The following is a 21,167-nucleotide window of genomic DNA, read 5'->3' as shown; positions in this document are numbered from 1 at the left end:
AATCTACAAAACATGTCACATTTCCTGTTGCTTAGGGAATATTGTTGTGTTGTGTGATTCTGCTGCCATTTAAAATGTGGTATCTGTTCTTACACAAGTGGCATCACAAATGACAAGATGTTCTTTCCCATACTGGGAGTTCAACCCGGGCGAAAACCAGGAATCCTAAACGCCAGACCATATGGGAAGACAGCTTACTTAAAAAAAACATCACAGACAAATCCATAAACATTGAAATGATGCTTGTTGTAATTACAAGCTCCATCTTTTTTCTCAGAGATGTTGTGGAAAAGTCCCATATAAAATCAGTCTAAATGTTGTTTGAATCGAGAACTGCCAGACACAATGAAAAGTATACAGTATTTTTCCCAGCTTGATTTTGGTCAAATAATCTAGTTTTGAACCAAACAGGAAGTCAATATTCAATCTTCTGACCTGTTATCAGACACGTTATCCAGTGTGCAAACTGGCCGCACGGCCAAGCTGAAGTCAGGTCACACCTAGGCCAGTATACACAGTCATAGTGTCTGTCAGCGACAAGGTTCCTTGGGATTTCTGTTACAGATGCATATCTTAATTTGATCTTCCTGTTGTCGCATGAATTTTACTGAGAGCAAGAAATGCAGCAATGAAGTGTATTCAACGTTTAAAAAGCCTTGTATAATCTGAATCTACATAACATGTCACATTTCCTGTTGCTGAGGGAATATTGTTGTGTTGTTGTGAAACTGCTGCCAGTTAAAATGCAGCATCTGTTGTTAGCACCAACTGCGTACTAATGACAAGATATCTTCCCATAAGGAGTTGAACCCCAGCCACTCTGGGTGAAAACCAGGGAATCCTAACCGCTAGACCATATGGGAAGACACATACTGAAAAGACACATCACAGACAAATCCATAAACATTGAAATGATGCTTGTTGTAATTACAAGCTCCATCTTTTTTCTCAGAGATGTTGGGAAAGTCCCCATATAAAATCAGTCTAAATGTGTTTGAATCGAGAACTGCCAGACACAATGAAAAGTATACAGTATTTTTCCCAGCTTGATTTTGGTCAAATAAATCTAGTTTTGAACCCAAACAGGAGTCAAATATTCAATCTTCCTGACCTGTTATCAGACACGTTATCCATTGTGCAACTGGCCGCACGGCCAAGCTGAAGTCAGGTCACACCTAGGCCAGTATACACAGTCATAGTGTCTGTCAGCGACAAGGTTCCTTGGATTTCTGTACAGATGCATATCTTAATTTGATCTTCCTGTTGTCGCATGAATTTTACTGCAGAGCAAGAAATGCAGCCATGATGTGTATTCAAACATTAAAAAGCCTTGTATAATTTGAATCTACATAACATGTCACATTTCCTGTTGCTGAGGGAATATTGTGGTGTTGTGTGAAACTGCTGCCAGTTAAAATGCAGCATCTGTTGTTACACAACTGCGTACCTAATGACAAGATATTCTTTCCCATACCGGGAGTTGAACCCGGGCCACCTGGGTGAAAACCAGGAATCCTAACCGCTAGACCATATGGGAAGACACATACTTAACATACCATCACAGGACAACATCTTTTAAATGTTGACATTATGCCTGTTGGATTTCAAAGCTCCATCATTTTTCTCAGAGATGATGGGAAATGTCCAGATGAAATCCGTCTAAAATGTGTTTGAAGTGAGAACAGCCCAGAAGCACTGAAAGGTATACAGTATCATTCCCAGCTTGATTTCAATCAATTAAATAAAGTATTGAGCCAGCCAGGAGTCGAACCTAGAATCTTCTGATCCGTAGTCAGACACGTTATCCATTGCGCCACTGGCCCCACATCTAAGCTGAAGTCAGGTCACAGCTAGACCAGTGTACACAGTCATAGCGTCTGTCAACAACAAGGTTCCTTGGTTTTCTGTTTCAGATGCATATCTTAATTTGATCCTCCTGTTGTTCCATGAATTTTACTGCAGAGCAAGAAATGCAAACTTGTAGTGTATCAATGTTTAAAAAGTCTTGTAAATTATGAATCTACAAAACATGCCACATTTCCTGTTGCTTGGGGAATATTGTTTGTGTTGTGTGATTCTGCTGCCATTTAAATGTGGTATCTGTTCTTACAACAAGTGCATCACAAATGACAAGATGTTTCGTTCCCATACTGGGAGTTCAACCCCGGGCGAAAACCAGGAATCCTAAACGCCAGACCATATGGGAAGACAGTTACTTAAAAAAAACATCACAAGACAAATCCATAAACATTGAATGATGCTTGTTGTAATTACAAGCTCCATCTTTTTCTCAGAGATGTTTGGGAAAAGTCCCATATAAAATCAGTCTAAATGTGTGTTGAATCGAGAACTGCCAGACACAATGAAAAGTATACAGTATTTTTTCCCAGCTTGAGTTGGTCAAATAAATCTAGTTTTGAACCAAATAGGAATCAAATATTCAATCTTCTGACCTGTTATCAGACACGTTATCCATTGCGCCACTGGCCCCACATCTAAGCTGAAGTCAGGTCACAGCTAGACCAGTGTACACAGTCATAGCGTCTGTCAACAACAAGGTTCCTTGGTTTTCTGTTTCAGATGTCATATCTTAATTTGATCCTCCTGTTGTTCCATGAATTTTACTGCAGAGCAAGAAATGCAAACTTGAAGTGTATCAATGTTTAAAAAAGTCTTGTAAATTATGAAATCTACAAAAACATGTCACATTTCCTGTTGCTTGGGGATATTGTTTGTGTTGTGTGATTCTGCTGCCATTTAAATGTGGTATCTGTTCTTACACAAGGTCTCACAATGACAAGATGTTCTTTCCCATACTGGAGTTCAACCCGGGCGAACAACCAGGAATCCTAAACGCCAGACCATATGGGAAGACAGTTACTTAAAAAAAACATCACAGACAAATCCATAAACATTGAATGATGCTTGTTGTAATTACAAGCTCCATCTTTTTTCTCAGAGATGTTTGGGAAAAGTCCCATATAAAATCATCTAAAATGTGTTGAATCGAGAACTGCCAGACCAATGAAAAGTATACAGTATTTTTCCAGCTTGATTTTGGTCAAATAAATCTAGTTTGAACCAAACAGGAATCAAATATTCAATCTTCTGACCTGTTATCAGACACGTTATCCATTGTGCAACTGGCCGCACGGCCAAGCTGAAGTCAGGTCACACCTAGGCCAGTATACACAGTCATAGTGTCTGACAGCGACAAGGTTCCTTGGGATTTCTGTTACAGATGCATATCTTAATTTGATCTTCCTGTTGTCGCATGAATTTTACTGCAGAGCAAGAAATGCAGCCATGAAGTGTATTCAACATTTAAAAAGCCTTGTATAATTTGAATCTACATAACATGTCACATTTCCTGAGGGAATATTGTTGTGTTGTGTGAAACTGCAGCATCTGTTGTTACCGTAATGCGTACCTAACAACAAGATATTCTTTCCCATACCGGGAGTTGAACCCGGGCCACCTGGGTGAAAACCAGGAATCCTAACCGCTAGACCATATGGGAAGACACATGCTTAAAATACACATCACAGACAAATCTTTAAATGTTTGACATTATGCCTGTTGGATTTCAAAGCTCCATCATTTTTCTCAGAGATGATGGGGAATGTCCAGATGAAATCCGTCTAAAATGTGTTTGAAGTGAGAACAGCCAGAAGCACTGAAAGGTATACAGTACCATTCCCAGCTTGATTTCAATCAATTAAATAAAGTATTGAGCCAGCCAGGAGTCGAACCTAGAATCTTCTGATCCGTAGTCAGACACGTTATCCATTGCGCCACTGGCCCCACATCTAAGCTGAAGTCAGGTCACAGCTAGATCAGTGTACACAGTCATAGCGTCTGTCAACAACAAGGTTCCTTGGTGTTCTGTTTCAGATGCATATCTTAATTTGATCCTCCTGTTGTTACATGAATTCTACTGCAGAGCAAGAAATCCAAACTTGAAGTGTATCAATGTTTAAAAAGTCTTGTAAATTATGAATCTACAAAACATGTCACATTTCCTGTTGCTTAGGGAATATTGTTGTGTTGTGTGATTCTGCTGCCATTTAAAATGTGGTATCTGTTCTTACACAAGTGCATCACAAATGACAAGATGTTCTTTCCCATACTGGAGTTCAACCCGGGCGAAAACCAGGAATCCTAAACGCCAGACCATATGGGAAGACAGTTACGTAAAGAAAACATCACAGACAAATCCATAAACATTGAAATGATGCTTGTTGTAATTACAAGCTCCATCTTTTTTCTCAGAGATGTTTGGGAAAAGTCCCATATAAAATCAGTCTAAAATGTGTTTGAATCGAGAACTGCCAGACACAATGAAAAGTATACAGTATTTTTCCCAGCTTGATTTTGGTCAAATAAATCTAGTTTTGAACCAAACAGGAGTCAAATATTCAATCTTCCGACCTGTTATCAGACACGTTATCCATTGTGAAACTGGCCGCACGGCCAAGCTGAAGTCAGGTCACACCTAGGCCAGTATACACAGTCATAGTGTCTGTCAGCGACAAGGTTCCTTGGGATTTCTGTTACAGATGCATATCTTAATTTGATCTTCCTGTTGTCGCATGAATTTTACTGCAGAGCAAGAAATGCAGCAATGAAGTGTATTCAACGTTTAAAAAGCCTTGTATAATCTGAATCTACATAACATGTCACATTTCCTGTTGCTGAGGGAATATTGTTGTGTTGTGTGAAACTGCTGCCAGTTAAAATTCAGCATCTGTTGTTACACAACTGCATACCTAATGACAAGATATTCTTTCCCATACCGGGAGTTGAACCCGGGCCACCTGGGTGAAAACCAGGAATCCTAACCGCTAGACCATATGGGAAGACACATACTGAAAATACACATCACAGACAAATCCATAAACATTGAAATGATGCTTGTTGTAATTACAAGATCAATCTTTTTTCTCAGAGATGTTGGGGAAAAGTCCCATATAAAATCAGTCTAAAATGTGTTTGAATCGAGAACTGCCAGACACAATGAAAAGTATACAGTATTTTTCCCAGCTTGATATTGGTCAAATAAATCTAGTTTTGAACCAAACAGGAGTCAAATATTCAATCTTCTGACCTGTAATCAGACATGTTATCCATTGCGCCACTGGCCCCACTTCTAAGCAGAAGTCTGGTCACAGCTAGACCAGTGTACACAGTCATAGCGTCTGTCAACAACAAGGTTCCTTGGTTTTCTGTTTCAGATGCATATCTTAATTTGATCCTCCTGTTGTTCCATGAATTTTACTGCAGAGCAAGAAATGCAGCCATGAAGTGTATTCAACGTTTAAAAAGCCTTGTAAATTATGAATCTACAAAACATGTCACATTTCCTGTTGCTTGGGGAATATTGTTGTGTTGTGTGATTCTGCTGCCATTTAAAATGTGGTATCTGTTCTTACACAAGTGCATCACAAATGACAAGATGTTCTTCCCATACTGGGGAGTTCAACCCGGGCGAAAACCAGGAATCCTAAACGCCAGACCATTTGGGAAGACAGTTACTTAAGAAAACATCACAGACAAATCCATAAACATTGAAATGATGCTTGTTGTAATTACAAGCTCCATCTTTTTTTCTCAGAGATGTTGGGGAAAAGTCCCATATAAAATCAGTCTAAAATGTGTTTGAATCGAGAACTGCCAGACACAATGAAAGTATACAGTATTTTTCCCAGCTGATTTTGGTCAAATAAATCTAGTTTTGAACCAAACAGGAAGTCAATATATTCAATCTTCTGACATGTTATCAGACACGTTATCCATTGTGCAACTGGCCGCACGGCCAAGCTGAAGTCAGGTCACACCTAGGCCAGTATACACAGTCATAGTGTCTTCAGCGACAAGGTTCCTTGGGATTTCTGTTACAGATGCATATCTTAATTTGATCTTCCTGTTGTCGCATGAATTTTACTGCAGAGCAAGAAATGCAGCCATGAAGTGTATTCAACGTTTAAAAAACCTTGTATAATTTGAATCTACATAAGATGTCACATTTCCTGTTGCTGAGGAAATATTGTTGTGTGGTGTGAAACTGCTGCCAGTTAAAATGCCAGCCATCTGTTGTTACACAAACTGCGTACCTAATGACAAGATATTCTTCCCATACCGGGAGTTGAACCCAGGCCACATGGGTGAAAACCAGGAATTCCTAACCGCTAGACCATATGGGAAGACACATACTGAAAATACACATCACAGACAAATCCATAAACATTGAAATGATGCTTTGCTGTAATTACAAGCTCCATCTTTTTTCTCAGAGATGTTGGGGAAAAGTCCCATATAAAATCAGTCTAAAATGTGTTTGAATCGAGAACTGCCAGACACAATGAAAAGTATACCAGTATTTTTTCCCAGCTTGATTTTGGTCAAAATAAATCTAGTTTTTGAACCAAAACAGGAGTCAAATATTCAATCTTCTGACCTTTTAACAGACACGTTATCCATTGTGCAACTGGCCGCACGGCCAAGCTGAAGTCAGGTCACAACCTAGGCCAGTATACATACAGTCATAGTGTCTGTCAGCGACAAGGTTCCTATGGGATTTCGTTACAGATGCATTCTTAATTGATCTTCCTGTTGTCGCATGATTTACTGCGCAGAGCGAAGAACATGCAGTCCAGGAAGTGTATTCAACGTTTAAAAAGCCTTGTAAATAATTGTGAATCATCACATAACATGTCACATTTCCTGTTGCGGAGGGAATATTGTTAGTGTTGTGTGAAACTGCTGCCAGTTAAAATGCAGCATCTGTTGGTAGTACACAACTGCGTACCTAATGACAAGATATTCTTTCCATACCGAGGAGTTGAACCCGGGCCACCTGGGTGAAAACCAGGGAATCCTAACCGCTAGACCATATGGGAAGACACATACTTAAAATACACATCACAGACAAATCTTTAAATGTTGACATTATGCCTATTGGATTTCAAAGCTCCATCATTTTTCTCAGAGATGATGGGGAATGTCCAGATGAAATCCGTCTAAATGTGTTTGAAGTGAGAACAGCAGAAGCACTGAAAGGTATACAGTATCATTCCAGCTTGATTTCAATCAATTAAATAAAGTATTGAGCCAGCCAGGAGTCAAACCTAGAATCTTCTGATCCGTAGTCAGGACACGTTATCCATTGCGCCACTGCCCACATCTAAGCTCAAGTCAGGTCACAGCTAGACCAGTGTACCACAGTCATAGCGTCTGTCAACAACAAGGTTCCTTGGTTTTCTGTTTCAGATGCCTATCTTAATTTGATCCTCCTGTTGTTACATGAATTTTACTGCAGAGCAAGAAATTCAAACTTGAAGTGTATCAATGTTTAAAAGTCTTGTAAATTATGAATCTACAAAACATGTCACATTTCCTGTTGCTTGGGGAATATTGTTGTGTTGTGTGATTCTGCTGCCATTTAAAATGTGGTATCTGTTCTTACACAAGTGCATCACAAATGACAAGATGTTCTTTCCCATACTGGGAGGTTCAACCCGGGCGAAAACCAGGAATCCTAAACGCCAGACCATATGGAAGACAGTTACTTAAAAAAAACATCACAGACAAATCCATAAACATGAAATGATGCTTGTTGTAATTACAAGCTCCATCTTTTTTCTCAGAGATGTTGGGGAAAAGTCCCATATAAATCAGTCTAAAATGTGTTTGAATCGAGAACGCCAGACACAATGAAAAGTATACAGTATTTTCCGTCAACCTTGATTTGGTCAAAATAATCTAGTTTTAAACCAAACAGGAGTCAAATATTCAATCTTCTGACCTGTATCAGACACGTTATCCATTGTGCAAATGCCGCACGGCCAAGCTGAAGTCAGGTCACACCTAGGCCAGTATACACAGTCATAGTGTCTGTCAGCGACAAGGTTCCTTGGGATTTCTGTTACAGATGCATATCTTAATTTGATCCTCCTGTTGTCGCATGAATTTTACTGCAGAGCAAGAAATGCAAACTTGAAGTGTATCAACGTTTAAAAAGTCTTGTAAATATGAATCTACAAAACATGTCACATTTCCTGTTGCTGGGGAATATTGTTGTGTTGTGTGAAACTGCTGCCATTTAAAATGTGGCATCTGTTGTTACACAACTGCATCACAAATGACAAGATGTTCTTTCCCATACTGGGAGTTCAACCCGGGCGAAAACCAGGAATCCTAAACGCCAGACCATATGGGAAGACACATACTTAAAAAAAACATCACAGACAAATCCATAAACATTGAAATGATGCTTGTTGTAATTACAAGCTCCATCTTTTTTCTCAGAGATGTTGGGGAAAGTCCCATATAAAATCAGTCTAAAATGTGTTTGAATCGAGAACTGCCAGACACAATGAAAAGTATACAGTATTTTCCCAGCTTGATTTTGGTCAAATAAATCTAGTTTTGAACCAAACAGGAGTCAAATATTCAATCTTCTGACCTGTTATCAGACACGTTATCATGTGCAAACTGGCCGCACGGCCAAGCTGAAGTCAGGTCACACCTAGCCAGTATACACAGTCATAAGTGTCTGTCAGCGACAAGGTCCTGGGATTCGTTACAGATGCATATCTTAATTTGATCTTCCTGTTGTCTGCCATGAATTGTTACTGCAGAGCAAGAAATGCAGCCATGAAGTGTATCAACGTTTAAAAGCCTTGTATAATTTGCAATCTACATAACATGTCACATTTCCTGTTGCTGAGGGAATATTGTTGTGTGTGTGAAACTGCTGCCAGTTAAATGCAGCATTGTTGTTACACAATGCGTACCTAATGACAAGATATTCTTTCCCATACCGGGAGTGAACCCGGGCCACCTGGGTGAAAACCAGGAATCCTAACCGCTAGACCATATGGGAATACACATGCTGAAATACACATCACAGACAAATCCATAAACATTGAAATTATGTTTGTTGTAATTACAAGCTTCCATCTTTTTTCTCAGAGATGTTGGGGGAAAAAGGTCCCATATAAAAATCAGTCTAAAATGCTGTTTGAATCGGAGAACTGCCAGACACAATGAAAAGTATACAGTATTTTTCCCAGCTGATTTTGGTCCAAATAAATCTAGTTTTGAACCAACAGGAGTCAAATATTCAATCTTCTGACCTGTTATACAGACACGTTATCCATTGTGCAACTGGCCGCACGGCCAAGCTGAAGGTCAGGTCACACCTAGCCAGTATACACAGTCATAGTGTCTGTCAGCGACACAGGTTCCTTGGGATTTCTGTTACAGATGCATATCTTAATTTGATCTTCCTGGTTGTCGCATGAATTTACTGCAGAGCAAGGAAATGCAGCCATGAAGTGTATTCCAACATTTAAAAAGCCTTGTATAATTATGAATCTACATAAACATGTCACATTTCCTGTTGCTGAGGGAATATTGTTGTGTTGTGTGAAACTGCTGCCTGTTAAAATGTAGCATTTGTTGTTACACAACTGCGTACCTAATGACAAGATATTCTTTCCCATACCGGGAGTTGAACCCGGCCACCTGGGTGAAAACCAGGAATCCTAACCGCTAGACATATGGGAAGACACATGCTAAAATACACATCACAGACAAATCATAAACATTGAATTATGTTGTTTGTAATTACAAGCTCCATCTTTTTTCTCAGAGATGTTGGGGAAAAGTCCCATATAAAATCAGTCTAAAATGTGTTTGAATCGAGAACTGCCAGACACAATGAAAAGTATACAGTAATTTTTCCCAGCTTGATTTTGGTCAAATAAATCTAGTTTTGAACCAAACAGGATCAAATATTCAATCTTTCTGACCTGTTATCAGACACGTTATCCATTGTGCAACTGGCCGCACGGCCAAGCTGAAGTCAGGTCACACCTAGGCCAGTATACACAGTCATAGTGTCTGTCAGCGACAAGGTTTCCTTGGGATTTCTGTTACAGATGCATATCTTAATTTGATCTTCCTGTTGTCGCATGAATTTTACTGCAGAGCAAGGAAATGCAGCCATGAAGTGTATTTCAACGTTTAAAAAGCCTTGTATAATTTGAATCTACATAACATGTCACATTTCCTGTTGCTGAGGGGAATATTGTTGTGTTGTGTGAAACTGCTGCCAGTTAAATGCAGCATCTGTTGTTACACAACTGCGTAACCTAATGACAAGATTCTTTCCCATACCGGGAGTTGAACCCGGGCCACCTGGGTGAAACCAGGAATCCTAACCGCTAGACCATATGGGAAGACACATACTTAAAATACACATCACAGACAAATCTTTAAATGTTTGACATTATGCCTGTTGGATTTCAAAGCTCCATCATTTTTCTCAGAGATGATGGGGAATGTCCAGATGAAATCAGTCTAAAATGTGTTTGAAGTGAGAACAGCCAGAAGCACTGAAAGGTATACAGTATCATTCCCAGCTTGATTCAATCAATTAATAAAGTATTGAGCCAGCCAGGAGTCGAACCTAGAATCTTCTGATCCGTAGTCAGACACGTTATCCATTGCGCCATGGCCCCACATCTAAGCTCGAAGTCAGGTCACAGCTAGACCAGTGTACACAGTCATAGCGTCTGTCAACAACAAGGTTCCTTGGTTTTCTGTTTCAGATGCATATCTTAATTTGATCCTCCTGTTGTTACATGAATTTTACTGCAGAGCAAGAAATTCAAACTGGAAGTGTATCAATGTTTAAAAGTCTTGTAAATTATGAATCTACAAAACATGTCACATTTCCTGTTGCTTGGGGAATATTGTTGTGTTGTGTGATTCTGCTGCCATTTTAAATGTGGTATCTGTCTTACACAAGTGCATCACAAATGACAAGATGTTCTTTCCCATACTGGGAGTTCAACCCGGAGCGAAAACCAGGAATCCTAAACGCTAGACCATATGGGAAGACAGTTACGTAAAAAAACATCACAGACAAATCCATAAACATGAATGATGCTTGTTGTAATTACAAGCTCCATCTTTTTTCTCAGAGATGTTTGGGAAAAGTCCCATATAAAATCAGTCTAAAATGTGTTTGAATCGAGAACTGCCAGACACAATGAAAAGTATACAGTATTTTTCCCAGCTTGATTTTGGTCAAATAAATCTAGTTTTGAACCAAACAGGAAGTCAAATATTCAATCTTCCGACCTGTTATCAGACACGTTATCCATTGTGCAACTGGCCGCACGGCCAAGCTGAAGTCAGGTTCACACCTAGGCCAGTATACACAGTCATAGTGTCTGTCAGCGACAAGTTCCTTGGGATTTCTGTTACAGATGCATATCTTAATTTGATCTTCCTGCTTGTCGCATGAATTTTACTGCAGAGCAAGAAATGCAGCCATGAAGTGTATTCAACGTTTAAAAAGCCTTGATAATCTGAATCTACATAACATGTCACATTCCTGTTGCTGAGGGAATATGTTGTGTTGTGTGAAACTGCTGCCAAGTTAAAATTGCAGCATCTGTTGTTACACAACTGCCGTACCTAATGACAAGATATTCTTTCCCATACCGGGAGTTGAACCCAGGCCACCTGGTTGAAAACCAGGAATCCTAACCGCTAGAACCATTATGGGAAGACACATACTGAAAATACACATCACAGACAAATCCATAAACATTGAAATGATGCTTGTTGTAATTACAAGCTCCATCTTTTTTTCTCAGAGATGTTGGGGAAAGTCCAATATAAAATCAGTCTAAAAGTGTTTGAATCGAGAACTGCCAGACACAATGAAAAGTATACAGTATTTTTCCCAGCTTGATTTTGGTCAAATAAATCTAGTTTTGAACCAAACAGGAGTCAAATATTCAATCTTCTGACCTGTTATCAGACCACGTTATCCATTGTGCAACTGGCCGCAACGGCCAAGCTGAAGTCAGGTCACACCTAGGCCAGTAACACAGTCATAGTGTCTGTCAGCGACAAGGTTCCTTGGGATTTCTGTTACAGATGCATATCTTAATTTGATCTTCCTGGTGTCGCATGAATTTTACTGCAGAGCAAGAAATGCAGCCATGAAGTGTATTCAACATTTAAAAAGCCTTGTATAATTTGAATCTACATAACATGTCACATTTCCTGTTGCTGAGGGAATATTGTTGTGTTGTGTGAAACTGCTGCCTGTTAAAATGTAGCATTTGTTGTTACACAACTGCGTACCTAATGACAAGATATTCTTTCCCATACCGGGAGGTTTGAACCCGGGCCACCTGGGAAAAACCAGGAATCCTAACCGCTAGACCATATGGGAAGACACATGCTGAAAATACACATCACAGACAAATCCATAAACATTGAAATTATGTTTGTTGTAATTACAAGCTCCATCTTTTTTCTCAGAGATGTTGGGGAAAAGTCCCATATAAAATCAGTCTAAAATGTGTTTGAATCGAGAACTGCCAGACACAATGAAAAGTATACAGTATTTTCCCAGCTTGATTTTGGTCAAATAAATCTAGTTTTGAACCAAACAGGAGTCAAATATTCAATCTTCTGACCTGTTATCAGACACGTTATCCATTGTGCAAACTGGCCGCACGGCCAAGCTGAAGTCAGGTCACACCTAGGCCAGTATACACAGTCATAGTGTCTGTCAGCGACAAGGTCCTTGGGATTTCTGTTACAGATGCATATCTTAATTTGATCTTCCTGTTGTCGCATGAATTTTACTGCAGAGCAAGAAATGCAGCCATGAAGTGTATTCAACGTTTAAAAAGCCTTGTAATAATTTGAATCTACATAACATGTCACATTTCCTGTTGCTGAGGGAATATTGTTGTGTTGTGTGAAACTGCTGCCAGTTTAAAATGCAGCATCTGTTGTTACACAACTGCGTACCTAATGACAAGATATTCTTTCCCATACCGGGAGTTGAACCCGGGCCACCTGGGTGAAAACCAGGAATCCTAACCGCTAGACCATATGGGAAGACACATACTTAAAATACACATCACAGACAAATCTTAAATGTTGACATTATGCCTGTTGGATTTTCAAAGCTCCATCATTTTTCTCAGAGATGATGGGGAATGTCCAGATGAAATCAGTCTAAAATGTGTTTGAAGTGAGAACAGCCAGAAGCACTGAAAGGTATACAGTATCATTCCCAGCTTGATTTCAATCAATTAAATAAAGTATTGAGCCAGCCAGGAGTCGAACCTAGAATCTTCTGATCCGTAGTCAGACACGTTATCCATTGCGCCACTGGCCCCACATCTAGCTCAAGTCAGGTCACAGCTAGACCAGTGTACACAGTCATAGCGTCTGTCAAACAACAAGGTTCCTTGTTTTCTGTTTCAGATGCATATCTTAATTTGATCCTCCTGTTGTTACATGAATTTTACTGCAGAGCAAGAAATTCAAACTTGAAGTGTATCAATGTTTAAAAAGTCTTGTAAATTATGAATCTACAAAACATGTCACATTTCCTGTTGCTTGGGGAATATTGTTGTGTTGTGTGATTCTGCTGCCATTTAAAATGTGGTATCTGTTCTTACACAAGTGCATCACAAATGACAAGATGTTCTTTCCCATACTGGGAGTTCAACCCGGGCGAAAACCAGGAATCCTAAACGCCAGGACCATATGGGAAGACAGTTACTTAAAAAAACATCACAGAACAAATCCATAAACATTGAAATGATGCTTGTTGTAATTACAAGCTCCATCTTTTTCTCAGAGATGTTTGGGAAAAGTCCCATATAAATCAGTCTAAAATGTGTTTGATCGAGAACTGCCAGACACAATGAAAAGTATACAGTATTTTTCCCAGCTTGATTTTGGTCAAATAAATCTAGTTTTGAACCAAACAGGAGTCAAATATTCAATCTTCCGACCTGTTATCAGACACGTTATCCATTGTGCAAACTGGCCGCACGGCCAAGCTGAAGTCAGGTCACACCTAGGCCAGTATACACAGTCATAGTGTCTGTCAGCGACAAGGTTCCTTGGGATTTCTGTTACAGATGCATATCTTAATTTGATCTTCCTGTTGTCGCATGAATTTTACTGCAGAGCAAGAAATGCAGCAATGAAGTGTATTCAACATTTAAAAAGCCTTGTATAATCTGAATCTACATAACATGTCACATTTCCTGTTGCTGAGGGAATATTGTTGTGTTGTGTGAAACTGCTGCCAGTTAAAATGCAGCATCTGTTGTTACACAACTGCGTACCTAATGACAAGATATTCTTTCCCATACCGGGAGTTGAACCCGGGCCACCTGGGTGAAAAACCAGGAATCCTAACCGCTAGACCATATGGGAAGACACATACTGAAAATACACATCACAGACAAATCCATAAACATTGAAATGATGCTTTGTTGTAATTACAAGCTCCATCTTTTTTCTCAGAGATGTTGGGGAAAAGTCCCATATAAAATCAGTCTAAAATGTGTTTGAATCGAGAACTGCCAGACACAATGAAAAGTATACAGTATTTTTCCCAGCTTGATTTTGGTCAAATAAATCTAGTTTTGAACCAAACAGGAGTCAAATATTCAATCTTCTGACCTGTTATCAGACACGTTATCCATTGTGCAACTGGCCGCACGGCCAAGCTGAAGTCAGGTCACACCTAGGCCAGTATACACAGTCATAGTGTCTGTCAGCGACAAGGTTCCTTGGGATTTCTGTTACAGATGCATATCTTAATTTGATCTTCCTGTTGTCGCATGAATTTTACTGCAGAGCAAGAAATGCAGCCATGAAGTGTATTCAACGTTTAAAAAGCCTTGTATAATTTGAATCTACATAACATGTCACATTTCCTGTTGCTGAGGGAATATTGTTGTGTTGTGTGAAACTGCTGCCAGTTAAAATGCAGCATCTGTTGTTACACAACTGCGTACCTAATGACAAGATATTCTTTCCCATACCGGGAGTTGAACCCGGGCCACCTGGGTGAAAACCAGGAATCCTAACCGCTAGACCATATGGGAAGACACATACTTAAATACACATCACAGACAAATCTTTAAATGTTGACATTATGCCTGTTGGATTTCAAAGCTCCATCATTTTTCTCAGAGATGATGGGGAATGTCCAGATGAAATCCGTCTAAATGTGTTTGAAGTGAGAACAGCCAGAAGCACTGAAAGGTATACAGTATCATTCCCAGCTTGATTTCAATCAATTAAATAAAGTATTGAGCCAGCCAGGAGTCGAACCTAGAATCTTCTGATCCGTAGTCAGACACGTTATCCATTGCGCCACTGGCCCCACATCTAAGCTCAAGTCAGGTCACAGCTAGACCAGTGTACACAGTCATAGCGTCTGTCAACAACAAGGTTCCTTGGTTTTCTGTTTCAGATGCATATCTTAATTTGATCCTCCTGTTGTTACATGAATTTTACTGCAGAGCAAGAAATTCAAACTTGAAGTGTATCAATGTTTAAAAAGTCTTGTAAATTATGAATCTACAAAACATGTCACATTTCCTGTTGCTTGGGGAATATTGTTGTGTTGTGTGATTCTGCTGCCATTTAAAATGTGGTATCTGTTCTTACACAAGTGCATCACAAATGACAAGATGTTCTTTCCCAATACTGGGAGTTCAACCCGGGCGAAAACCAGGAATCCTAAACGCCAGACCATATGGGAAGACAGTTACTTAAAAAACATCACAGACAAATCCATAAACATTGAAATGATGCTTGTTGTAATTACAAGCTCCATCTTTTTTCTCAGAGATGTTTGGGAAAGTCCCATATAAAATCAGTCTAAAATGTGTTGAATCGAGAACTGCCAGACACAATGAAAAGTATACAGTATTTTTCCCAGCTTGATTTTGGTCAAATAAATCTAGTTTTGAACCAAACAGGAGTCAAATATTCAATCTTCCGACCTGTTATCAGACACGTTATCCATTGTGAAACTGGCCGCACGGCCAAGCTGAAGTCAGGTCACACCTAGGCCAGTATACACAGTCATAGTGTCTGTCAGCGACAAGGTTCCTTGTGATTTCTGTTACAGATGCATATCTTAATTTGATCTTCCTGTTGTCGCATGAATTTTACTGCAGAGCAAGAAATGCAGCAATGAAGTGTATTCAACGTTTAAAAAGCCTTGTATAATCTGAATCTACATAACATGTCACAGTTCCTGTTGCTGAGGGAATATTGTTGTGTTGTGTGAAACTGCTGCCAGTTAAAATGCAGCATCTGTTGTTAGACAACTGCGTACCTAATGAAAAGATATTCTTTCCCATACCGGGAGTTGAACCCGGGCCACCTGGGTGAAAACCAGGAATCCTAACCGCTAGACCATATGGGAAGACACATACTGAAAATACACATCACAGACAAATCCATAAACATTGAAATGATGCTTGTTGTAATTACAAGCTCCATCTTTTTTTCTCAGAGATGTTGGGGAAAAGTCCCATATAAAATCAGTCTAAAATGTGTTTGAATCGAGAACTGCCAGACACAATGAAAAGTATACAGTATTTTTCCCAGCTTGATTTTGGTCAAATAAATCTAGTTTTGAACCAAACAGGAGTCAAATATTCAATCTTCTGGCCTGTTATCAGACACGTTATCCATTGTGCAACTGGCCGCACGGCCAAGCTGAAGTCAGGTCACACCTAGGCCAGTATACACAGTCATAGTGTCTGTCAGCGACAAGGTTCCTTGGGATTTCTGTTACAGATGCATATCTTAATTTGATCTTCCTGTTGTCGCATGAATTTTACTGCCAGAGCAAGAAATGCAGCCATGAAGTGTATTCAACGTTTAAAAAGCCTTGTATAATTTGAATCTACATAACATGTCACATTTCCTGTTGCTGAGGGAATATTGTTGTGTTGTGTGAAACTGCTGCCAGTTAAAATGCAGCATCTGTTGTTACACAACTGCGTACCTAATGACAAGATATTCTTTCCCATACCGGGAGTTGAACCCGGGCCACCTGGGTGAAAACCAGGAATCCTAACCGCTAGACCATATGGGAAGACACATACTTAAAATACACATCACAGACAAATCTTTAAATGTTGACATTATGCCTGTTGGATTTCAAAGCTCCATCATTTTTCTCAGAGATGATGGGGAATGTCCAGATGAAATCCGTCTAAAATGTGTTTGAAGTGAGAACAGCCAGAAGCACTGAAAGGTATACAGTATCATTCCCAGCTTGATTTCAATCAATTAAATAAAGTATTGAGCCAGCCAGGAGTCGAACCTAGAATCTTCTGATCCGTAGTCAGACACGTTATCCATTGCGCCACTGGCCCCACATCTAAGCTGAAGTCAGGTCACAGCTAGACCAGTGTACACAGTCATAGCGTCTGTCAACAACAAGGTTCCTTGGTTTTTGTTTCAGATGCATATCTTAATTTGATCCTCCTGTTGTTACATGAATTTTACTGCAGAGCAAGAAATGCAAACTTGAAGTGTATCAATGTTTAAAAGTCTTGTAAATTATGAATCTACAAAACATGTCACATTTCCTGTTGCTTGGGGAATATTGTTGTGTTGTGTGATTCTGCTGCCATTTAAAATGTGGTATCTGTTCTTACACAAGTGCATCACAAATGACAAGATGTTCTTTCCCATACTGGGAGTTCAACCCGGGCGAAAACCAGGAATCCTAAACGCCAGACCATATGGGAAGACAGTTACTTAAAAAAACATCACAGACAAATCCATAAACATTGAAATGATGCTTGTTGTAATTACAAGCTCCATCTTTTTTCTCAGAGATGTTTGGGAAAAGTCCCATATAAAATCAGTCTAAAATGTGTTTGAATCGAGAACTGCCAGACACAATGAAAAGTATACAGTATTTTTCCCAGCTTGATTTTGGTCAAATAAATCTAGTTTTGAACCAAACAGGAGTCAAATATTCAATCTTCCGACCTGTTATCAGACACGTTATCCATTGTGAAACTGGCCGCACGGCCAAGCTGAAGTCAGGTCACACCTAGGCCAGTATACACAGTCATAGTGTCTGTCAGCGACAAGGTTCCTTGGGATTTCTGTTACAGATGCATATCTTAATTGATCTTCCTGTTGTCGCATGAATTTTACTGCAGAGCAAGAAATGCAGCCATGAAGTGTATTCAACGTTTAAAAAGCCTTGTATAATTTGAATCTACATAACATGTCACATTTCCTGTTGCTGAGGGAATATTGTTGTGTTGTGTGAAACTGCTGCCAGTTAAAATGCAGCACTCTGTTGTTACACAACTGCGTACCTAATGACAAGATATTCTTTCCCATACCGGGAGTTGAACCCGGGCCACCTGGGTGAAAACCAGGAATCCTAACCGCTAGACCATATGGGAAGACACATACTTAAAATACACATCACAGACAAATCTTTAAATGTTGACATTATGCCTGTTGGATTTCAAAGCTCCATCATTTTTCTCAGAGATGATGGGGAATGTCCAGATGAAATCCGTCTAAAATGTGTTTGAAGTGAGAACAGCCAGAAGCACTGAAAGGTATACAGTACATTCCAGCTTGATTTCAATCAATTAAATAAAGTATTGAGCCAGCCAGGAGTCGAACCTAGAATCTTCTGATCCGTAGTCAGACACGTTATCCATTGCGCCACTGGCCCCACATTCTAAGCTGAAGTCAGGTCACAGCTAGATCCAGTGTACACAGTCATAGCGTCTGTCAACAACAAGGTTCCTTGGTGTTCTGTTTCAGATGCATATCTTAATTTGATCCTCCTGTTGTTACATGAATTCTACTGCAGAGCAAGAAATGCAAACTTGAAGTGTATCAATGTTTAAAAAGTCTTGTAAATTATGAATCTACAAAACATGTCACATTTCCTGTTGCTTGGGAATATTGTTGTGTTGTGTGATTCTGCTGCCATTTAAAATGTGGTATCTGTTCTTACACAAGTGCATCACAAATGACAAGATGTTCTTTCCCATACTGGGAGTTCAATCCGGGCGAAAACCAGGAATCCCAAACGCCAGACCATATGGGAAGACAGTTACTTAAAGAAAACATCACAGACAAATCATAAACATTGAAATGATGCTTGTTGTAATTACAAGCTCCATCTTTTTTTCTCAGAGATGTTTGGGAAAAGTCCCATATAAAATCAGTCTAAAATGTGTTTGAATCGAGAACTGCCAGACACAATGAAAAGTATACAGTATTTTTCCCAGCTTGATTTTGGTCAAATAAATCTAGTTTTGAACAAACAGGAGTCAAATATTCAATCTTCCTGACCTGTTATCAGACACGTTATCCATTGTGCAACTGGCCGCACGGCCAAGCTGAAGTCAGGTCACACCTAGGCCAGTATACACAGTCATAGTGTCTGTCAGCGACAAGGTTCCTTGGGATTTCTGTTACAGATGCACATCTTAATTTGATCTTCCTGTTGTCGCATGAATTTTACTGCAGAGCAAGAAATGCAGCCATGAAGTGTATTCAACAGTTTAAAAAGCCTTGTATAATTTGAATCTACATAACATGTCACATTTCCTGTTGCTGAGGGACTATTGTTGTGTTGTGTGAAAATGCTGCCAGTTAAATTCAGCATCTGTTGTTACACAACTGCGTACCTAATGACAAGATATTCTTTCCCATACCGGGAGTTGAACCCGGCCACCTGGGTGAAAACCAGGAATCCTAACGCACTAGACCATATGGGAAGACACATACTGAAAATACACATCACAGACAAATCCATAACATTGAAATGATGCTTGTTGTAATTACAAGCTCCATCTTTTTTCTCAGAGATGTTGGGGAAAAGTCCCATATAAAACTCAGTCTAAATGTGTTGAATCGAGAAACTGCCAGACACAATGAAAAGTATACAGTCTTTTTCCCGGCTTGATTTTGGTCAATAAATCGAGTTTTGAACCAAACAGGAGTCAAATATTCAATCTTCTGACCTGTTATCAGACACGTTATCCATTGTGCATCTGGCCGCACGGCCAAGCTGAAGTCAGGTCACACTAGGCCAGTATACACAGTCATAGTGTCTGTCAGCGACAAGGTTCCTTGGGATTTCTGTTACAGATGCATATCTTAATTTGATCTTCCTGTTGTCGCATGAATTTTACTGCAGAGCAAGAAATGCAGCCATGAAGTGTATTCAAGTTTAAAAAGCCTTGTATAATTTGAATCTACATAACATGTCACATTTCCTGTTGCTGAGGGAATATTGTTGTGTGAAACTGCAGCATCTGTTGTTAAACAACTGCGTACCTAATGACAAGATATTCTTTCCCATACCGGGAGTTGAACCCGGGCCACCTGGGTGAAAACCAGGAATCCTAACCGCTAGACCATATGGGAAGACACCATACTTAAAATACACATCACAGACAAATCTTTAAATGTTTGACATTATGCTGTTGGATTTCAAAGCTCCATCATTTTTCTCAGAGATGATGGGGAATGTCCAGATGAAATCCGTCTAAAATGTGTTTGAAGTGAGAACAGCCAGAAGCACTGAAAGGTATACAGTATAATTCCCAGCTTGATTTCAATCAATTAAATAAAGTATTGAGCCAGCCAGGAGTCGAACCTAGAATCTTCTGATCCGTAGTCAGACACGTTATCCATTGCCACACTGGCCCCACATCTAAGCTGAAGTCAGGTCACAGCTAGACCAGTGTACACAGTCATAGCGTCTGTCAACAACAAGGTTCCTTGGTTTTCTGTTTCAGATGCATATCTTAATTTGATCCTCCTGTTGTTACATGAATTTTACTGCAGAGCAAGAAATGCAAACTTGAAGTGTATCAATGTTTAAAAAGTCTTGTAAATTATGAATCTACAAAACATGTCACATTTCCTGTTGCTTGGGGAATATTGTTGTGTTGTGTGATTCTGCTGCCATTTAAAATGTGGTATCTGTTCTTACACAAGTGCATCACAAATGACAAGATGTTCTTTCCCATACTGGGAGTTCAATCCGGGCGAAAACCAGGAATCCCAAACGCCAGACCATATGGGAAGACAGTTACTTAAAGAAAACATCACATACAAATCCATAAACATTGAAATGATGCTTGTTGTAATTACAAGCTCCATCTTTTTTCTCAGAGATGTTGGGGAAAAGTCCCCATATAAATCAGTCTAAAATGTGTTTGAATCCAGAACTGCCAGACACAATGAAAAGTATACAGTATTTTTCCCAGCCTGATTTTGGTCAAATAAATCTAGTTTTG

The 21,167-nt window shown here is 39.5% G+C and overlaps 19 non-coding genes across 19 annotated transcripts; all 19 read right to left on the bottom strand.

The window, feature by feature from the left end:
• Positions 1-1,465: 1,465 nt before the first annotated feature.
• On the bottom strand, positions 1,466-1,537 carry trnae-uuc (transfer RNA glutamic acid (anticodon UUC)). The gene has a single exon. It is a non-coding gene; the product is annotated as a tRNA-Glu (tRNA).
• A 213-nt stretch (positions 1,538-1,750) lies between these two features.
• On the bottom strand, positions 1,751-1,823 carry trnar-acg (transfer RNA arginine (anticodon ACG)). The gene has a single exon. It is a non-coding gene; the product is annotated as a tRNA-Arg (tRNA).
• A 1,625-nt stretch (positions 1,824-3,448) lies between these two features.
• Positions 3,449-3,520, bottom strand: trnae-uuc (transfer RNA glutamic acid (anticodon UUC)). Its single transcript has one exon. It is a non-coding gene; the product is annotated as a tRNA-Glu (tRNA).
• A 211-nt stretch (positions 3,521-3,731) lies between these two features.
• Positions 3,732-3,804, bottom strand: trnar-acg (transfer RNA arginine (anticodon ACG)). Its single transcript has one exon. It is a non-coding gene; the product is annotated as a tRNA-Arg (tRNA).
• A 983-nt stretch (positions 3,805-4,787) lies between these two features.
• Positions 4,788-4,859, bottom strand: trnae-uuc (transfer RNA glutamic acid (anticodon UUC)). Its single transcript has one exon. It is a non-coding gene; the product is annotated as a tRNA-Glu (tRNA).
• Positions 4,860-8,813: 3,954 nt separating this feature from the next.
• Positions 8,814-8,884, bottom strand: trnae-uuc (transfer RNA glutamic acid (anticodon UUC)). Its single transcript has one exon. It is a non-coding gene; the product is annotated as a tRNA-Glu (tRNA).
• Positions 8,885-9,499: 615 nt separating this feature from the next.
• On the bottom strand, positions 9,500-9,569 carry trnae-uuc (transfer RNA glutamic acid (anticodon UUC)). The gene has a single exon. It is a non-coding gene; the product is annotated as a tRNA-Glu (tRNA).
• Positions 9,570-12,864: 3,295 nt separating this feature from the next.
• On the bottom strand, positions 12,865-12,936 carry trnae-uuc (transfer RNA glutamic acid (anticodon UUC)). The gene has a single exon. It is a non-coding gene; the product is annotated as a tRNA-Glu (tRNA).
• A 210-nt stretch (positions 12,937-13,146) lies between these two features.
• On the bottom strand, positions 13,147-13,219 carry trnar-acg (transfer RNA arginine (anticodon ACG)). The gene has a single exon. It is a non-coding gene; the product is annotated as a tRNA-Arg (tRNA).
• Positions 13,220-14,201: 982 nt separating this feature from the next.
• On the bottom strand, positions 14,202-14,274 carry trnak-uuu (transfer RNA lysine (anticodon UUU)). Its single transcript has one exon. It is a non-coding gene; the product is annotated as a tRNA-Lys (tRNA).
• Positions 14,275-14,879: 605 nt separating this feature from the next.
• Positions 14,880-14,951, bottom strand: trnae-uuc (transfer RNA glutamic acid (anticodon UUC)). The gene has a single exon. It is a non-coding gene; the product is annotated as a tRNA-Glu (tRNA).
• A 208-nt stretch (positions 14,952-15,159) lies between these two features.
• trnar-acg (transfer RNA arginine (anticodon ACG)) lies at positions 15,160-15,232 on the bottom strand. The gene has a single exon. It is a non-coding gene; the product is annotated as a tRNA-Arg (tRNA).
• A 981-nt stretch (positions 15,233-16,213) lies between these two features.
• On the bottom strand, positions 16,214-16,285 carry trnae-uuc (transfer RNA glutamic acid (anticodon UUC)). The gene has a single exon. It is a non-coding gene; the product is annotated as a tRNA-Glu (tRNA).
• A 606-nt stretch (positions 16,286-16,891) lies between these two features.
• trnae-uuc (transfer RNA glutamic acid (anticodon UUC)) lies at positions 16,892-16,963 on the bottom strand. The gene has a single exon. It is a non-coding gene; the product is annotated as a tRNA-Glu (tRNA).
• A 210-nt stretch (positions 16,964-17,173) lies between these two features.
• trnar-acg (transfer RNA arginine (anticodon ACG)) lies at positions 17,174-17,246 on the bottom strand. The gene has a single exon. It is a non-coding gene; the product is annotated as a tRNA-Arg (tRNA).
• A 981-nt stretch (positions 17,247-18,227) lies between these two features.
• trnae-uuc (transfer RNA glutamic acid (anticodon UUC)) lies at positions 18,228-18,299 on the bottom strand. The gene has a single exon. It is a non-coding gene; the product is annotated as a tRNA-Glu (tRNA).
• Positions 18,300-18,507: 208 nt separating this feature from the next.
• trnar-acg (transfer RNA arginine (anticodon ACG)) lies at positions 18,508-18,580 on the bottom strand. Its single transcript has one exon. It is a non-coding gene; the product is annotated as a tRNA-Arg (tRNA).
• A 985-nt stretch (positions 18,581-19,565) lies between these two features.
• On the bottom strand, positions 19,566-19,637 carry trnae-uuc (transfer RNA glutamic acid (anticodon UUC)). The gene has a single exon. It is a non-coding gene; the product is annotated as a tRNA-Glu (tRNA).
• Positions 19,638-20,217: 580 nt separating this feature from the next.
• On the bottom strand, positions 20,218-20,289 carry trnae-uuc (transfer RNA glutamic acid (anticodon UUC)). The gene has a single exon. It is a non-coding gene; the product is annotated as a tRNA-Glu (tRNA).
• Positions 20,290-21,167: the final 878 nt, after the last annotated feature.

Source organism: Oncorhynchus kisutch, unplaced genomic scaffold (assembly GCF_002021735.2).
Source record: "Oncorhynchus kisutch isolate 150728-3 unplaced genomic scaffold, Okis_V2 scaffold914, whole genome shotgun sequence".
In the NCBI taxonomy this organism is placed as follows: Eukaryota; Metazoa; Chordata; class Actinopteri; order Salmoniformes; family Salmonidae; genus Oncorhynchus; species Oncorhynchus kisutch.
Note: the sequence above shows the minus strand (reverse complement) of the source record. Positions and strands in the feature narration are given on the sequence as shown.